This window comes from Myotis daubentonii, chromosome 12, assembly GCF_963259705.1.
Source record: "Myotis daubentonii chromosome 12, mMyoDau2.1, whole genome shotgun sequence".
Taxonomy (NCBI): domain Eukaryota; kingdom Metazoa; phylum Chordata; class Mammalia; order Chiroptera; family Vespertilionidae; genus Myotis; species Myotis daubentonii.
Genome location: NC_081851.1, coordinates 70248562 through 70265243, shown reverse-complemented (window position 1 = coordinate 70265243; position 16682 = coordinate 70248562). Strand labels below are relative to the sequence as shown.

The 16682-nt window shown below is 45.9% G+C and overlaps 1 protein-coding gene across 8 annotated transcripts in view; it reads right to left on the bottom strand.

Annotated features, from left to right (window-relative positions):
• The window catches only part of ITSN2 (intersectin 2), a 108539-nt gene extending 96877 nt beyond the window's left edge, over positions 1-11662 (bottom strand). For 6 of the 8 annotated variants that reach the window (XM_059660414.1, XM_059660420.1, XM_059660419.1 and 3 more), the window contains exon 1: positions 11249-11387. The gene's annotated coding sequence lies outside the window, so the exon portion shown is untranslated. Of the gene's footprint in view, positions 1-11248; positions 11491-11544 lie in introns of those variants that run through there. The other 2 variants (XM_059660415.1, XM_059660416.1) reach the window with 2 other exon arrangements.
• Between the last annotated feature and the right edge of the window lie 5020 nt (positions 11663-16682).

Genomic DNA, 16682 nt, shown 5'->3' with positions numbered 1-16682 from the left:
GCTCTGTTGATTCCTCTCTGTAGCTCTTTTGAATAGTTGATTACATTCAGTTTGAATTTTGCAGAGTAAGACAATTGCTTACTGGTACATATCTTTTTACTAGAGGCCCGGTGCATGAAATTCGTGCATGGGTAGGGTTCCTAGGCCTGGCCTGAGATCAAGGCCGATCTTCCCCAGCTGCCGGCAGCCAGTCCCGCCCTCCACCGCCGCTGGTCGCCCTCTGTGTGTGGGGCAGTTGGTGGGGTGATCGGGGCCCTGCTCACACCCGCCTTGGCCTGGCACCCCCTGCGTCTGCCGCCACCCACCCCCGCCACCCACCCCTGGGTCCCTGTTTCCCATCAGGCTATTGGAGCTTGCTGGCGGTGGGGAGGGGCTGAGAGGTGGGCCAGCAGGCCCTGATCAGGCGATTGGGGCTTGTGGGCTAGGGGCAGTTCTTGCATTGAGCGTCTGCCCACTGGCGGTCAGTGCATGTCATAGTGACTGGTTGTTCCACCATCCAGTCGATTTGCATATTATGTGCTTTTATATATATAGATTTTTTGACATCTTTATGAGCTCAGAATGCTCTGGTCCCTGTTGCATCTTGCGCACTCTCTGCCTCCACCTCCAATTACTGCATCAGCTGACGGCAGTAACAATAAGGCTCATGATTGGAGGAAGCCTGTTTGACAAGGTATGGGCAGCTACACACCAAACCGGCTCCCTCCTTGGCTGATTTCCATGTATAAGACGCCCCTCGATTTCAGTCTAATGATTTTAGAAAAAAATAGTGTCTTATACACAGGAAAATATGGTAGGCATTTCAGAGTTGGAATGGATAGGATTTTCTGCCATGTGGTAGAAGTCCACATGATCCCCACATGCAATGGACTGCAGCAGGGAACACAAACTAAACTAGCCAGATGTTGGACTGGACTGTGCTTTAATATGGAGCAAAGCCTCTGGGCAGAGGCCTTAATTCTTGCCTGCTGAAGATAAGATTGGACTTTTCCCATGGTGGGGTGAAGGAAAACGCAACAGTATAAACCCAGGGGTTTAATTCCACTGAAATAAAGATCACTCGTCCTCCTGTGAGAGTATAAGGAAATTCAATTCCTTGCAACATTGCAAGAACTCCACTTTCACTGGTAATATGTAGGGATCAGGAGAGCACCCCACTGATAACAACACTACTACTATTATTTCAACTACAACAGTTAACCTGATATCACTGAATTGATACAATACAGCTGTACAGATTACTAATAAAAAGGACATGTTTTTATTTAATCAATATTTGAGTAAAGGGTTACTATTATTTCTACCTAGAGGTGTAGGGACCCAAATTCACACAGCATATCAAGACTTAAAAGCTTTGAAGAAGGTAACTCTTAGTTCTAGATCTGTAACTTTGCATTTCTAGTTTACAATGTTTACATATAAATTCTAAGTTTGGACTTTTATAAACATTAAATTTAGCTTATAAAGAGGTCATAAAAGAACAGAAATGGTAAACTAACACTGAAATAGTATGTACAATTATATTGAAGATTTGAATTAAACCAACTTTTAAAAGAATTAGTCAACAACTCTGAACAAGAAAATTCACCCATACACACACAAAAAAAGCACTTAAGAATAGCTTGTGACTCAGCCCCTCACTGCTATAAGGGGATGGTAAGGAGGGGGGAGCCAACTATTTGACCTATTCTCTACTATCTCCTATCAGGACCAAATATTAAAGCAAAACTACTTACTTGACTTTGAAGTACAGAGGGAAAAAATCTCTTACAGATGCTTCACCTTCAAGTAAAATATCACCTCTTTGAAACAAGAAAACTTTCCAAGTTTTGAAGCCATTCAAAAAACATGAAGTAAAAAGTAAAAAGATTCAAGTATATAAATACTATAAAGTTGAAAATAAAATTCAAAAGTAAGCAATTGGGAATCGTCAATATTTTTAATATACAAAGAGAGAGGTATTAAAATAGATAATGAAAAACTAAGATCACAAAAAAATAGACACTTTCCCAAAGAGGAAACAAAACTGGCTAATAAATGTTAACATCACTAATAATCAAGAAAATACAAAAGCAGCTTTGTTTTGTTTCTCCTTATAAACTGATTTTTCAAAAGACAAGCCTAGGCTACTCAGGGCTGCAAAGGTGTGAGGAAATGAAAGTTGCGGACATCACTTGTGAAAGTGCAAATTAGTATAGCTTTCCAGAAGGCAAAGCAAAAATATACAGAATCCTACCAATGTTCATATCCTATCTATACATGTAAAAGGCTAATATGCAGTGTCCCCTCGGGAGTTCAATTGCTCGTTAAGATGTGTGCTGACCACCAGGGGGCAGCGTGGAATGAAGGGAGGCCCTGGCCGGCAGCCAGAAGGCCCCGATCGGCCCTGATCACCGGCCAGGCCTAAGGACGCTACCCATGCATGAATTTCATGCACCGGGCCTCTAATAAGCCAATAATTTCACTTCGGGGAATCTATCATAGGGAAATAATAAATATGGGGAATGCCTTATTTATAAAGATATTCACTATGGTTACTGTTATTATAGAAAAAAAATGAAAATGAGAGTCCAACAATGGGGGAATGAACTGAGCCAAATTATTATGCTGCCACTTAAGTCATATTAATGTTATGTGAATATATTTCAGTAAACCTATTTTTTAAAAAAACAAGTTCAGCTAGACTATGTAATAACATGGAAACTGGTTATATTTCTTTATAATTTAAAATGTATGATATAATGCAAATATGTACTTATCATTATGAAAATAATAACAGAAGCCAACAATCACTGAATACTTACCAAATGCCAAGCCCTACACTCAGGTCTTTACATGTTATTATTGCTTTCATCATTATCAAGGACATTCTAAAAGGGTCAAAGGCCTGGCCCAAGACAAATAACATTTTAAAGGAGCCCTCACTATAAAAATTTTCACAGTGCCCTTGAGAATGTTAAAAATTGTTTTTGAAATTGAATTTTAATTATTTCAGAAAAGAAAGGAACAGTGCTCCTGAATCGCCCCCTCCCTCCATGCACAGTCCACAGCAGACACTTAGCTAACCTAACCAAAAGAAAGGCCTGATTATTACTGTAACATTTATGGAGAATTTATTATGAGAGGGTCACTCTAAACAAACATCTTCACCCCCATGGATAAATTATTATTATGAAATCTTTACTTTTTAAAGAAAACTGAGGCTTAGTGAGATTATTATACTCACAAAGCGAATAAAAGGTAAAGCTGGAACTGAAATCCCAGACAGCAAAAGTCACGTTTCTAGCTACAATGTTGTATTGTAAAACACGTTATATATATATATATATATATATATATATACACACACACACACACACACACACACACACACACACACACTAGGGGCCCGGTGCACGAAATTCGTGCACTGGGTGTGTGTGTGGGGGGGGGAGTGTCCCTCAGCCCAGCCTGCCCCCTCTCACATACTGGGAGCCCTCAGGCGTTGACCCCCATCACCCTCCAATCGCAGGATCGGCCCCTTGCCCAGGCCTGACGCCTCTGCCAGAGGCGTCAGGCCTGGGCAGGGGACCCTCATTTCCCCCCATCACTGGTTCTGCCCCCAGCCCAGGCCTGATGCCTCTGGCCCAGGCGTCAGGCCTGGGCAGGGGACCCCCAGACCCCTCCGATTGCTGGCTCTGCCCCTTGCCCAGGCCTGATGCCTCCACCAGAGGTGTCAGGCTTGGACAGGGGACCCCCATCTCCCCCCGATCACTGGCTTTGGCCCCCGCCCAGGCCTGATGCCTCGGCCAGAGGAGGTGATCCTCATCAGCCTCCGATCACCAATCACCGGATCGGCCCCTTGACCAGGCCTGAGGCCTCCGGCAGAGGTGTCAGGCCTGGGCAGGGGACCCCCAGCTCCCCGCGGTTGCAGGCTCCACCCCTGCCCAGGCCTAACGCCTCTGGCCTAGGCGTCCGGCCCGGGCAGCGGGGACCCGCAGCTGCAGCGGCCCCGCGATCGTGGGCTTCGCTTTAGGCCCAGGCAAGGGACCCCTAGCTCCTGGGACTGCCAGCTTCGACCGTGCCCAGCTCCCATCGCTGGCTCCACCCCTACTTCCTGCTATCACTGGCCAGGGCGGAAAAGGCACCTGATTCTCCGATCATGGCTGGGGGGCAGGGCAAAGGCGGCCCCAGGGCCGCCTTTGCCCTGCCCCCCAGCTCTTAGCTCCCCGCTGGGTTTCTGATCACTGTCAGTGGCAGGGGGCTTCTTCCTGCTTTCCCTTTCGCCTCCCTGCATTGTGCCTACATATGCAAATTAACCACCATCTTGTTGGCAGTTAACTGCCAATCTTAGTTGGCAGTTAATTTGCATATAGCCCTGATTAGCCAATGAAAAGGGTATCGCTGTACGCCAATTACCATTTTTCTCTTTTATTAGTGTAGATACACACACACACACACACACAAAATGAAGACAGGTTGTTAGGACACCAAAAAATGGTTGTCCCCCTGGCCAGTGGGTCAGTGGTTAGAGCGACCACCCATGGATTGAAGGGTCACAAGGTTCCATTCTGCCAGTTCGATTCCCGGTCAAGGGCACATACCTTAGTTGCGGGTTCCCAAGCCCTGGTAGGGGAGTATGTAGGAGGCAATCAATCGATGTGTCTCTCTCCCTTTCTCCCCCTCCTCTCTCCTCTACACTCTCTCTAAATATCAATGGAAAAATATCCTTGAGTGAAAATTAAAACACACACCAAAAAATGTGGTTGTCATTGGTTGCTGGACTTAGAATGACTTTTACGTCCCATTTTTTTCTCCTACTTTACAATTTTTTTTCATTCAGTATGTATTATTTCCATAATGAAAAAATTTAAGTTAATGAGAAATAAAGTTAAGTTCAAAGAGAAAAGGGGTTTGAAAGAATATTTATTTTAGAGGACAAATAAATCATATTGTTAATATATAAAGTGCTCACCCATTCTTCTTTAAGACCAGCAGGCAGTATACCTCAAAATTAAAAGAATGTCTTTTATCATAGCTAGAAGAACAGAAACATAATGAAGGCTGGAGAGAAAAGGAGTTGAGAGGTCTAATCAAATGTCTTAACAGTCAGGAAAAGATGTGAATGGCACCTGAAGTCTCCAAAAACAAAAGCTTCAGGATTTATTCTCTCCCCTAAGTCTTCCAGTATGCCCACACCATCAATTCACCAAACTTCTCTGGGCATTTTAAAATCTTATCAAGATTACATCAGGGCCCTCCAAACTTCCCCCATTACATTGGAAAAAGGGGGATGTCAGATGAGAAATTGAGCCGTTTCATAGGAAAAGAGATCTAGAAGGAAAATTAAAATATTCTGAACACTAAAAAAGGCATACTGGGGTGAAAGAGGGATTTATTTCATCAGGCTCTTTCCAGAGGCAAGATTAATAATCCTCAAAACCACTCTAAATAACATGCTGTTCCCAGAATGGGAAATTTCCACATCTGTTTTCATTCAATTTTAGTCTCTGGGTCCCTCCCTTTCTCCATCCTTCCCACTGTCCTTCAAAGCCAATGTTACTTCCTCTGTATAAGTTTCGCTATTTGACTATATACTTGGAAGGTTGGTTCTCTTTTTGATATCACCAACATACCGTGTACCTTGAATTCAAATCCACAAATATTTACCGAGTCACAAGATGTGTAACACATGTACAAAATGTATTAGAGCGAGGAACACAGAAGAGGACTTAGACCAAAACTCAGAATTCCATAAATGCTATAGGTATGAAGGACAGAATGCGGGCACCTACCTTTACCTTAGGCCACTAGAAAGTTGTTAGGTGAGCAATCCCAGAAGAAATGACTCCTAAACTCAGTAATGAAGAACTAAAAAATAGGTATAAACCAGTAAGCTAGGAAGAGAAAAGAGATTTTTAAGAATTGGGAGCAGAAATGGGCAAACACAGAGGGAAAAGCCGTGTGGGGATTTAAAAGACAATGCCAGAGCCTGGCTGGTGTGGCTCAGTGGTTGAGCATTGACCTATGAACCAGGAGGTCACAGGTTTGATTCCTGGTCAGGGCACATGCCCTGGTGTGGGCTCGATCCCCAGGAGGGGGTGTGCAGGAGGCAGCCGATCCATGATTCTCTCTCATCATGGATGTTTCCATCTCTCTCCCTTCCTCTCTGAAATCAATAAAAATATAAAGAAAAAAAAAAAAAGACAAAGCCAGAGAACTTTGTAAATGGAGCTAATAATAGCGCCTACTTCATAGGGATGTTGTAAAAATTAAATGAGTTAATAAATATAATGAATTAAAATAGTGCTATACATAGGAGGTACTATAAAAATCTATAAACAAAACTAAGAAACAAACTTGGAAAAAAATTTACACCTATATAAAGAGTAGTAAACATTTTTTAAAATCCACTTTAGAGAGAGGGAGGAGTCGGAGGGGGGGAGGGAGAGAAAGAGAGAGAGAAACATCGAAAACATTGATCAGTTGCTTCCCCGTGTGCTCCCAGACCAGGGATCGAACCAGAAACATAGGTATGTGCCCTGACTGGAATGGAACCTGCAAGCTTTTGGTGTAGGGAATGACAATCCAACTAACTGAGCCACCCGACCAGAGATGAGCATGCCAATGAAGTGAGAAAAGGGCCTTTCTTCTATGATTCAGGTTTTCAGAACTTACCACAAAGTTAGAGAATGAAGGCTACACATGCATTCCTAGCCTGCATCATTCTGGGCAAATTTCATTAATCTTGAAGTTCTCACTCATATTCACCAAAGGTATTTTACACTTGTTAAGTGTTACATAAGTTGTGAAATGTATTAACTTGACCTACTTAATTCTTATATATTATACAGTTGTTGTTGTTTTCCCTGCACCTGAGGATATTTTTTCCATTGATTTTTTAGAGTAGAAGGGAGAGAAGGAGTGGAAGGAGGGAGAGAGAGAAACATAGGACTGGTTGCCTCCTGCACTTGCCTGGGGCTGGAATTGAACCTGCAACCCAGGTACTTGGCCTTGAACTGAACCTGAGTGAGCCACATAGGCCAGGGCTATGCAGTCATTTTTAAGAGAGAAGGAGTAGGTAGGGTGGTGAGAAGTGTCCAAATGACTATGCCAAAAAGAAATGATAAAGCAACAGTTATCAGTGTCCTCCAAACCGCCAGAGCAAATCCTGCTGGGTCCTTATCTATTCCGGATCTGCAAGCCGACACTGCCCACTATTCTTTTCTCTTTCTTTTGACATGGCTACCATTCTTGACCAGTCCTGACCATTATTAATCTCATACTAGTCAAGCACTCCTCCCACTGAAAAGTGGAAATCAGATAAGCACCTGGATTCAAAAGGTTTTGAAGAGATGAAGTGTAGCTTCTTTTGCAGATAGAGAACATTTCTTCCTTTAGGTTATATTTTTGGTGTCCTCCTCCCCCGTCCGCACCCCCCAAATTAAGGGGATTCAAAGGGCTAATTCTTTGTTGGATAAGATTGGGGGTCAGTTCTACTCTATTTTCCAGCCTTCTTATATGGGTTGTTTTTGAAGGTAACATTAAAACTTAAGGAGAAAAAACTAATTTATTTTCCAGTCACTAGGTTAAAAAAGACACACACACTCAGGCCAATTTAGTTTGAAGTTTCTCATTAAAATAAGTTGGAATAATAACAGGTATCATTTCTTAATATACTAAGCAGTAGTCTCCGTGCTAAGCACTCCGTATTACATACTATAATAGTAAGACATAGTTATTATCATCCCCACTTTAGAGATGAGGAAACAAGCTTATAGAATTAAAATAAGTTTCTCAAAGTTATTTGGTGTTGGAGCTGGGAGCTTGAAAGTCTGTACCCTATCTACTATAATAATGAAAAGAAATAAAATTTTTATTAAACAGCATGCATTTTTCTAAAATAAATATGTATGAGCGAAGAAAATGATCTAGAAAACATAAAACAGTTGCTTAAATGAAACAAGTTAAATGTCTACCATCTGGTAATACATCCCTCAATGTCTACCATAACCAAGGCTGAATAGCTCCACAAGTAAATAAATCACTCAGTGTCCTGATATACTGTGAAATTTTTTTAAGTGAATTTCTCAAAATAATACTACACATTTGCAAATGAAATATGCTGCCCTCTTAGACTTGTAAAAATACATTATTTCCTGATGTATTCACAGTCCTATTTTTGCTGTTTCCTCCCTTCCTCCCCCACTTCCTCTCTGCCTTCAGATCCTTCAGGCCAGTTCCTCCTTCTCAAGAGTACCCACAGGCACACTCTAAGCAACAGGACTCTAACTTTAGTCACTGTGCTCTGCAGTTATAAGATGGTATAAAGTAAAAAATGCACTCAAGTAAAAAACACAGCATTTCTCCTGCATCTTCGTGTTTAGATCTATTCACTTACAGAACTCTAAACATTTCCCTATGTCACACTTGGATTCCTACCTTCAACAATTAGCACACTAAAAGTGTCTGCCTTTCTTTTTAGCCTTTCTTCAAAAGTAGTTATTCCACAGTTTTGTCCAGAAATAAGGTATTAAAAAGATCAGAACACATACGCCAAAAAAAGAGAGAAAAAACGACAAGCAAATGTACTGTTAGATGGTAATAAATATATCACATTTTTAGTAATGTAATTAGTTTATTCTGAATAATACTCTGAATAATTCTAAAACTTTATACAAATGCTTTACAAGTAAATATAGTATATAAAAATGGTAGTTACTTATCAATGGACTAACATGTACTTTCATTTACTCAACAAATATTTATTGCATGCCCAAATAACATTTAAAAACAAACACATTCCTGAATGAAGATGAGTATACCAGATACCTGCACAGGTGCTGCAGTTGGAAGGGTCTGGGTGTGAAACCCTGGCTCTGGTACTTACTGGCTCAGAGACCTAGAGTAGTCAGTTAACCTCCAGGTTAACATTTCACTTATCTATTTGATGGGAGGAAAAATAACTACTCACAGAATGTTTGTGAGCTTTAAAGGGTTATGTAAAACAGCACAGGACCTAGCATGTGGTAAGTGACAAGCATGGCATATATATATTATATATATATGTATATATATGTATATATTATATATTACAAATACATAAAATATGGCAGGCATGGCAAATATATTTCAATACTGAAAAAAGTCATTAACGGAGATGGCCAAGAAATATTCTGCCTTACTAGAAAGATGGAAATTTGTGGAACTCTATTTTAAAGACACATTAAAAAGAAAAATCCTAGGTTACGTAAGAAATCTTCACCTTGTATTTAAAAAAAGAGAAGTATTGCCGAAGCCGGTTTGGCTCAGTGGATAGAGCGTCGGCCTGCGGACTAAAAGGTCCCAGGTTCGATACCGGTCAAGGGCATGTACCTGGGTTGCGGGCACAGCCCCAGTGGGGGATGTGCAGGAGGCAGCTGATCGATGTTTCTCTCTCATCGATGTTTCTAACTCTCTATCTCTCTCTCTTCCTCTCTGTAAAAAATCAATAAAATATATTTAAAAAAAAAAGAGAAGTATTAAATATATAGGGTGAAATGGCCAAATAATATAGAAAGAAAAGGCCAATCGTTTTCTTGAGAGGCATAAAGAATATCTTGAAAGCTGCTGGGTTTGAGTGATGGGTATATGGTGGTTCCTTATACTATTCTACTTTATGAAAAATTTAAAAAGAAATCAAACTATAATTCCAATCCCAAAGCATACCTAACACATTTCTTCCTATTCAAGCGAGGAACAGGATGTTTGCCTTGAAATATGTTGAACTAACAATAGCACTTCCCTGCTCAATAATTCAGTACAGGTCAAGTTTTCTCAGACAATTCTACCTTTCGTGATAAAGGTGAGCAAGAGGAGTAAGTACATGCATTACAGGCTAAAAAAAAAAAGGCAAGCTTTTCAGCTGCTTATTTATATTACATGAGAACAGCGGCACTGCACATTTTCCCATGTCCTTCAAAAACATGAAATTCTGCTTGCTCTTAAATTAAGCTTTTAAAAACAACTCCCGCTTTCTATACTTTGGAAATGACAAGGGATATACGGCAATCATATCTCAATAAAGCTGGGGGGGGGGGAGAAATTACAAGGGAAATCGTCGGCACAACAACAACAAAAAAAACCACACAAACAAACAACAACAAAAAAACACACCCAAAACTAAAGGCGTGCACATGAGAGCTGCTACTACCTTTAAAATGTGAACGGCGTCGTTCTTCATTTAGGTAAGGGTTTATGATTGCGTTTAGGTTTTGTCCCTGATGAACACAGGAAACCCGCCCGGGGAGAGGTAGGAAGCTCAGCCCCCAGCCATGCCCCGAAATTAAGCTGATGAACGCCGCACGGAATCTGGAGTCGCACCGCTCCCATCCCGGGTAAGCGAGCCAACACCAGCAATCACGAGCCAGAGCATTTGGTAAGTAAAGCAACCACCTTCTGTGTTAACCTCAGTTCCTATCACAAAGCGGTCGCCTCTTATCAAAAATATCCCGAATTCACAACTGATACGAGTCTCAAACGGAGCACTGCAGCCCCGGCAGTCCTCGCTGGGCGATGAAGCCCGGCATCTTCTGACAGCAGGCAAAGCCGCCGGTGGCGTGAGCCTCGGTTGACCCCTTCGCCACGCACACGGGTGACAGGCGTCATTTTAAAGATAATCACGCAAAGCCGCGAACTTTACTCGGCCTCCGAGGCCGCATCGCCCCGAGCTGCCCGCACACCCCGCGCGCGGGTCGGCGACGCTCGCGCCGGGTCGTACCGTCTCCCACCTTCGGTTTCCGGCGGCGCCGGGCACCGAGCCCCGGCCGCTCCGGCTCCGCGGACGCACCGGGATGCGGCTCGCGGGTCCCGCACCCGGACTCCCGGGGAGGGAAACCGACTCCGCGAGGACGGAGTGGGTCCCCGAGGAGGCGCGCGGGTGCCCCGGAGGGACCTCTTCTGCCGGGACCCCGAGAGCGAGGGGCACGCCGGCCCCGGCCCTCGGCGGCGCCGCACCTGCCGGGAGAGGCCGCGGCCGGGCTGGGCGCCGAGGGGAGTCCGCCGGCCCCGGCCCCGTGGCAGCCCCCCGGCCGCGCGGCGGAGGCACGAACCGGGTCCGGAGTTTCCGCCCGGCGCCGCCCGGCCCGCCAGGGGCCTAGCTCGGGGCAGCCCGGCATCGGGGGCCCGTCCGCGCTGTCCGCGCCCCCGGCGGCGCGCAGCCGCCCCATCCCGGCCGCGGAGCCGCCCGCACCTGCCCGGAGCCGCCGCAGCCGGCGGCCGCCTCACCCACCTGGCGCCTCCGCGCGCCTCCCGCACGTCGCAGCGCGACCCCGCGACCCCGGCCCCGGCAGCGCGGGCGGGCGGACGCCGGAGACCCCGCTCGCCGCCGAACGCGAACCTGTTGCGCAGCCTGTCACGGCTGCCCGCCGGCGCCGCCTCAGCCCCGCGACAACATGGCGGCCGCGGCCTCCGCAGGAAGCCGGGGGGCGGGGAGGCGGCGCCGGCGGGCAGCGGACGGCCCTCCGGCGGCGGCCCGGCTCCCCACCCTCGCGGGCCCGCCGTCGGCCGCCGGGGGCGGCTCCTCACCTCAGGCCCGGCCCGGCCCGCGTCTGGTCCCGGCCCCGCGCTCCCCGGGAGGCCTCCACGCCCGCACCGCGGCCCGGCCCGTCAGGAGCCGGACGGCCCTGGCTCCTCCTCCCCGAGGTGACATGTTGGTTGGGTGGTGCGCTTCCTGCCGCCGGACTCCAGGTTTGGGAAGGGACCGGCGTCCTGCGGGGGCCGGGAGCCCCCTCCCTCACGGGTCTCCGTGCTGCTCTGGGGGCGCGGCTCCCGGGAATGGGGGGCGCGGTGGGGAACAAGGCCGCTCCCGCCCTGCCTCGGGGTCCTACCGGCCTCGGGACCTCCCAGGGACCCCGGACCCTCCCCTGGGACCCCAGGAAGACTAACCGTGCCCCGTGGCCATGCTCCAGCACCCCCTACCCGCCTCCATCACACACACAAAAGGCCAAGGCAGGGGCCCCCCTAACCCCATCCTCCCCCTGAGCAGCGGGAGCACCGTCATCTCTCCCCACCTCCCGGCCTGCAGTGGCGAACACCCCGCACCCACAGCCGCCGGACGGCCCCTGGCCTCGCAGGAGCCCAAATTCCAGCTCCTGTCGCCCCCCCCCCCCCCCATATGGGAGGCTTGGCTGGTAGTCGGGGTTAGAGGGGGAGTCCCTGGTTCCTAGGGGCGTAACCCACAGGGTCCACGACCCCGGATGCCGGTGCGCTTTTCCGGGGGAGCGGGGCTGGCCCGGCGCCAGGCTCCCGTCCCCGCGGCTGGTGTCGCTGAAGGAGCTTTTCGTCCCTCACCTGGCGGGGCAGGTGGCGGCAGGGCCGGCCGGAGCGGGATGGCCGGTGCGCTCAGCAAACATCAGGGGTGGGTGTTGAGCAGGCTTCGCGCGCTCGCCCAGTGTTTTTCCTCCTCTTCTCTTGGACCTGGACCGGTCCGAGACCTGACAGACAGGTCCCGGGCTGCAGTGACACACGGAGGCCTGACCCTTTGCATCAGGCTGGGAGGTGCCTCATCCTCCCGGAACCGTCGGTCTGCAAACAAGACACCCGAGGCAGGGCCGGGCCGGGCGCATGGCCTCATCGCCAGGGCAGACGTCCATGGTCCATCGATCGTGGTGCCCCCTCTTAGCGCCCCTGCTCAGGAGCCGGAGCCCCGGAATCCTCCTCCGCACAATGCTGCAGAGGGTTAGCCTGGAAAGTGAAACCTATTTTTTAAATTTTATTCCTGATAGGCAGAGAGCCAGGCTCGATTTCCCGCCCACCCTTTGATCAGTGTCATCTGTGTCTCTGGTTTCTGGGCCTGGCGCGATTCACCCCGAGTCCTTTTTCTGAAGGAGGTGCCAGAACCGTGGTGGAACAAAAGTGCAGTTTGGAAAAGAACGTTTATATAAAGAAAGAAAGTTTTTTATCGCTCCCTAAAATAGACCTAAAGCTAACAGCCTCTGATGGAAATCGGTGTCCTGTGTACAACCAGGAGCTCACAGTATCCCAGACACTGTAGCATCCCAGGGTTTCATTCAGAACTTTAAGGCTAGTTTGTTCATCCGATCCTACTGTTTCAATATTCATGATTCACACAGGTGATCCATCCACCATCCCAGTTCTTTGACTTCCCCTTCTCATAGGGCAAGCCGTGGAACTGTATCTCTCTTTAGTGTCAGCATCTGCCACTTCTTATTTATCTCCCCACCAACTGGAGATCAGATACCTGGGGAGCCAAGTCCTACAGATATCTAGACAGACCTGTCAAGTCTAAAGAAGATTAGGAATTAGTGAGGGACTAGGTATCTTACGTTTCTCTTTCCCCATGTCTGCCACAATTGAGGATAGATTCTTGGACCTGTTGCTGGTAACCTACTTCTGCCATGGGAGCATTTAATCTCAATTTGCTTTCCTTCCCTGCACTGATCATCCCTCACCCCCAACCGTATTCTATATCCTATGTTCTATCATTCTTCCTTCGTTTTCTTCACCCCATTCCTACTTAGTCTGCCTTCACAACAAACCCACAGTGATGGGAAGAGGATAAAATAAAGAACAGAAGTAATTCCAGAGACTCTAAGCATCCCATAAAATAAATATATTGTCTTATAGAGTTGGAAGGCTGTGAGAACTTGGAGCTCATATGTTATACATCTGCTATTACTAAATCTCCCAAGACAATGCTATAAACAAACAACTTATAAAGAAATTAAGAGGAAAATGGCAATAAAAAAAGTCTTTTGGTTTTATTTATTTATTTAAAATGTATATTTTTACTGATTTCAGAGAGGAAAGGAGAGGGTGAGAGAGAAACATCAGTGATGAGAGAGAATCATTGATTAGCTGCCTCCTGCACACCCCCAACAGGGGATCGAGCCCACAACCCTGGCATGTGCCCTGATCCAGAATCAAACTGGTGGCCTCTTGGTTCTTGGCTCAATGCTAAACTGCTGAGCTATATCAGCTGGGCTCTTTCAGCATTTTAAAGATTAAAAAAAGCCCTAACCGGCTTGGCTCAGTGGATAGAGCGTCGGTCTGTGGACTAAAGGGTCTCAGGTTCGATTCCGGTCAAGGGCGTGTACCTCGGTTGTGGGAACATCCTCAGTAGGGAGTGTGCAAGAGGCAGCTGATCGATGTTTCTCTCTCATCGATGTTTCTAACTCTATCCCTCTCCCTTCCTTTCTGTAAAAAAAAAACAAAAACAAAGATTTTAAAAAATTATCTTCTGGCCTCCAAGGTTTCTGTTTAACATTGGTGTTGCTCAAATAATGTTCTCCTCTATGTAATATGTTGTTTTCTTATGCTACTTTGAAGATTTATGCTTTATTTTTAGTTTTCGATAATTTGTACCTATGTGATGTATATCAGCATATGATGTATTCTGTTGGGTGTTTATTTCCAATCTTATATCTCTAAATTTCTGTCTTTCATTATATTAAGAAAACTCTGAGCCATTATTTCTTTTTTTAAAATATTGACTTCAGAGAAAGAGAGGAAGGGAGAGAGAGTGAAACATCAATTTGTTGTTCCATTTATTTATGTGTTCATTGTTTGATTCTTGTATGTGCCCTAATGGGAGCTCAAACCCAGAACTTTGGCGTATCTAACCAATGCTCAACCAACTGAGCCAGGGTAGCCATTAATCCTTGTTGTTGTTTTTTTAATCTTTATTGTTGAGATTATTCGAGATGTCCCTCTTTACCCACCTCCACCAGGTTCCCGCCCTGTCCCAGGCCTTCGCCACCCTAATGTCTGTGTCCATAGGTAATGCATATATGCATATAAGATCTTCGTTTAATCTCTTCCTGCCCCTCACCCCCCTTCCCTCTGAGAATCGCCAATCTGTTCCATTTTCATGCCTCTGATTCTATTTTATTCACCAGTTTATTCTGATCATTAGATTTCTTATTTGTTTATTTTGATTTTTAGATTTAATTGTTGATAGGTATGTATTTGTTGCCATTTTGTTGTTCATATTTTTTATCTTTTTCTTTTTATTATTCTTCCTCCTCTTAAAGAATACCATTCAACATTTCATATAATACTGGTTTGGTGGTGATGAACTCCTTTTGCTTTTTCTTGTCTCTGAAGCTCTTTATTTGACCTTCAATTCTAAATGATAGCTTTGCTGGGTAGAGTAATCTTGGTTGTAGGTGCTTGCTATTCATCACTTTGAATATTTCTTGCCACTCCCTTCTGGCCTGCATAGTTTCTGTTGAGAAATCAGCTGACAGTCATATGGGCATTCCCTTTTAGGTAACTAACTGCTTTTCTCTTGCTGCTTTTAAGATTTTCTCTTTGTCTTTAGCCCCGGCATTTTAATTATGATGTGTCTTGGTGTGGTCCTCTTTGGATTCCTCTTGTTTGAGGTTTTCTGTGCTTCCTGGACTTGTAAGTCTTTTTCTTTCACCACACGTAGGGGAAGTTTTCTGTCATTATTTCTTCAAATAGGTTTTCAATATCTTTCTCTCTTCTTCTGGCACCCCTATAATTCAGATGTTCATACACTTGAAGTTGTCCCAGAGGCTTCTTACACTATCTTCATATTTTTAATTTCTTTTTTCTCTTTGCTCTTCTGGTTGGGTGGTATTTTTTGTTTGTTTTTTTGGGTGTTTTTTTTTTTTTTTTTGCTTCCTCATATTTCAAATCGTTGATTTGATTCTCAGAATCCTCTACCCTACTGTTGAATCCCTGTATATTATTCTTTATTTCAGTCAGTGTATGCTTAGTTTCTGATGGGTCCTTTCCCATTTTTTTGGAGGTTTCTAGAAGATTCATGAGTAACCTTATAACCATGGTTTTGAACTCTATATCCAGTAGTTTGCTTTCTTCCATTTCTTTCATTTGTGACATGTTTCTTTGTCTCTGCATTTTGGCTGCTTCCCTGTGTTTGTTTCTATGTATTGGGTAGAGCTGCTATGTCTCCTTGAGTTGGTAGAGTGGCCTGTATAGTATGTATTCTGTAGGGCCCAGTGACTCGGCCTCCCCAGTCACCTGAGCTGGGAGCTATAGGTGCACCTCTTTGTGGGCTGTGAGCACAGTCTTGTTGTAGTTGAGCCTTGATTGTTGTTGGTGTCCCTGAGAGGAATTGACCTCTAGGCCAATTGGCTGTGAGGATCAGCTTGGACTACAGTGGGAGAGCTGCTTTGCAGGAGATACCCCTATGGAGCAGGACTCGCTTCAGGGGGGCTTTGGTGCTCACTGAGTCTGCCCCTTGAGTGTGTCACTTATGGATGTGTAGAGTTGTAATCTGGTATGGTCTGACACTAGTCACTGGGTACACTGGCTCTTGGATCTCCAAGGAGGTGCAAAGTCAGCCACTGCCTGGGGCCACCCAGCAGGAGCTACAGAGAGATCTGCAGATCCTCCTCTTTGTATCAGATTTGGAAGTGCCCAGATGAGACCCAGCTATGAAACAAGGCAGGCTGGTGCTGGTGCTGGATCTTGTGCCTTTTATTGATATGTTTGTGGCTCCCTGACCCAGCTGCAGCTTGTTTGAGAGATTTTAGCCTGATGAACAAGGACAGGCCATTCATATGCAAAAGCTGCTGCACACAGTTTGGGTGGGGTTGTAAATTGGATGAGGCGGGCTCTTAGAGAATCCCCAGGGCAGAACAAACAGAAGTGGCTACCAGTCAGCCCTGCGACCAACTGGGATGTCCCAACATAGGAATAATGATCTCTGTGAG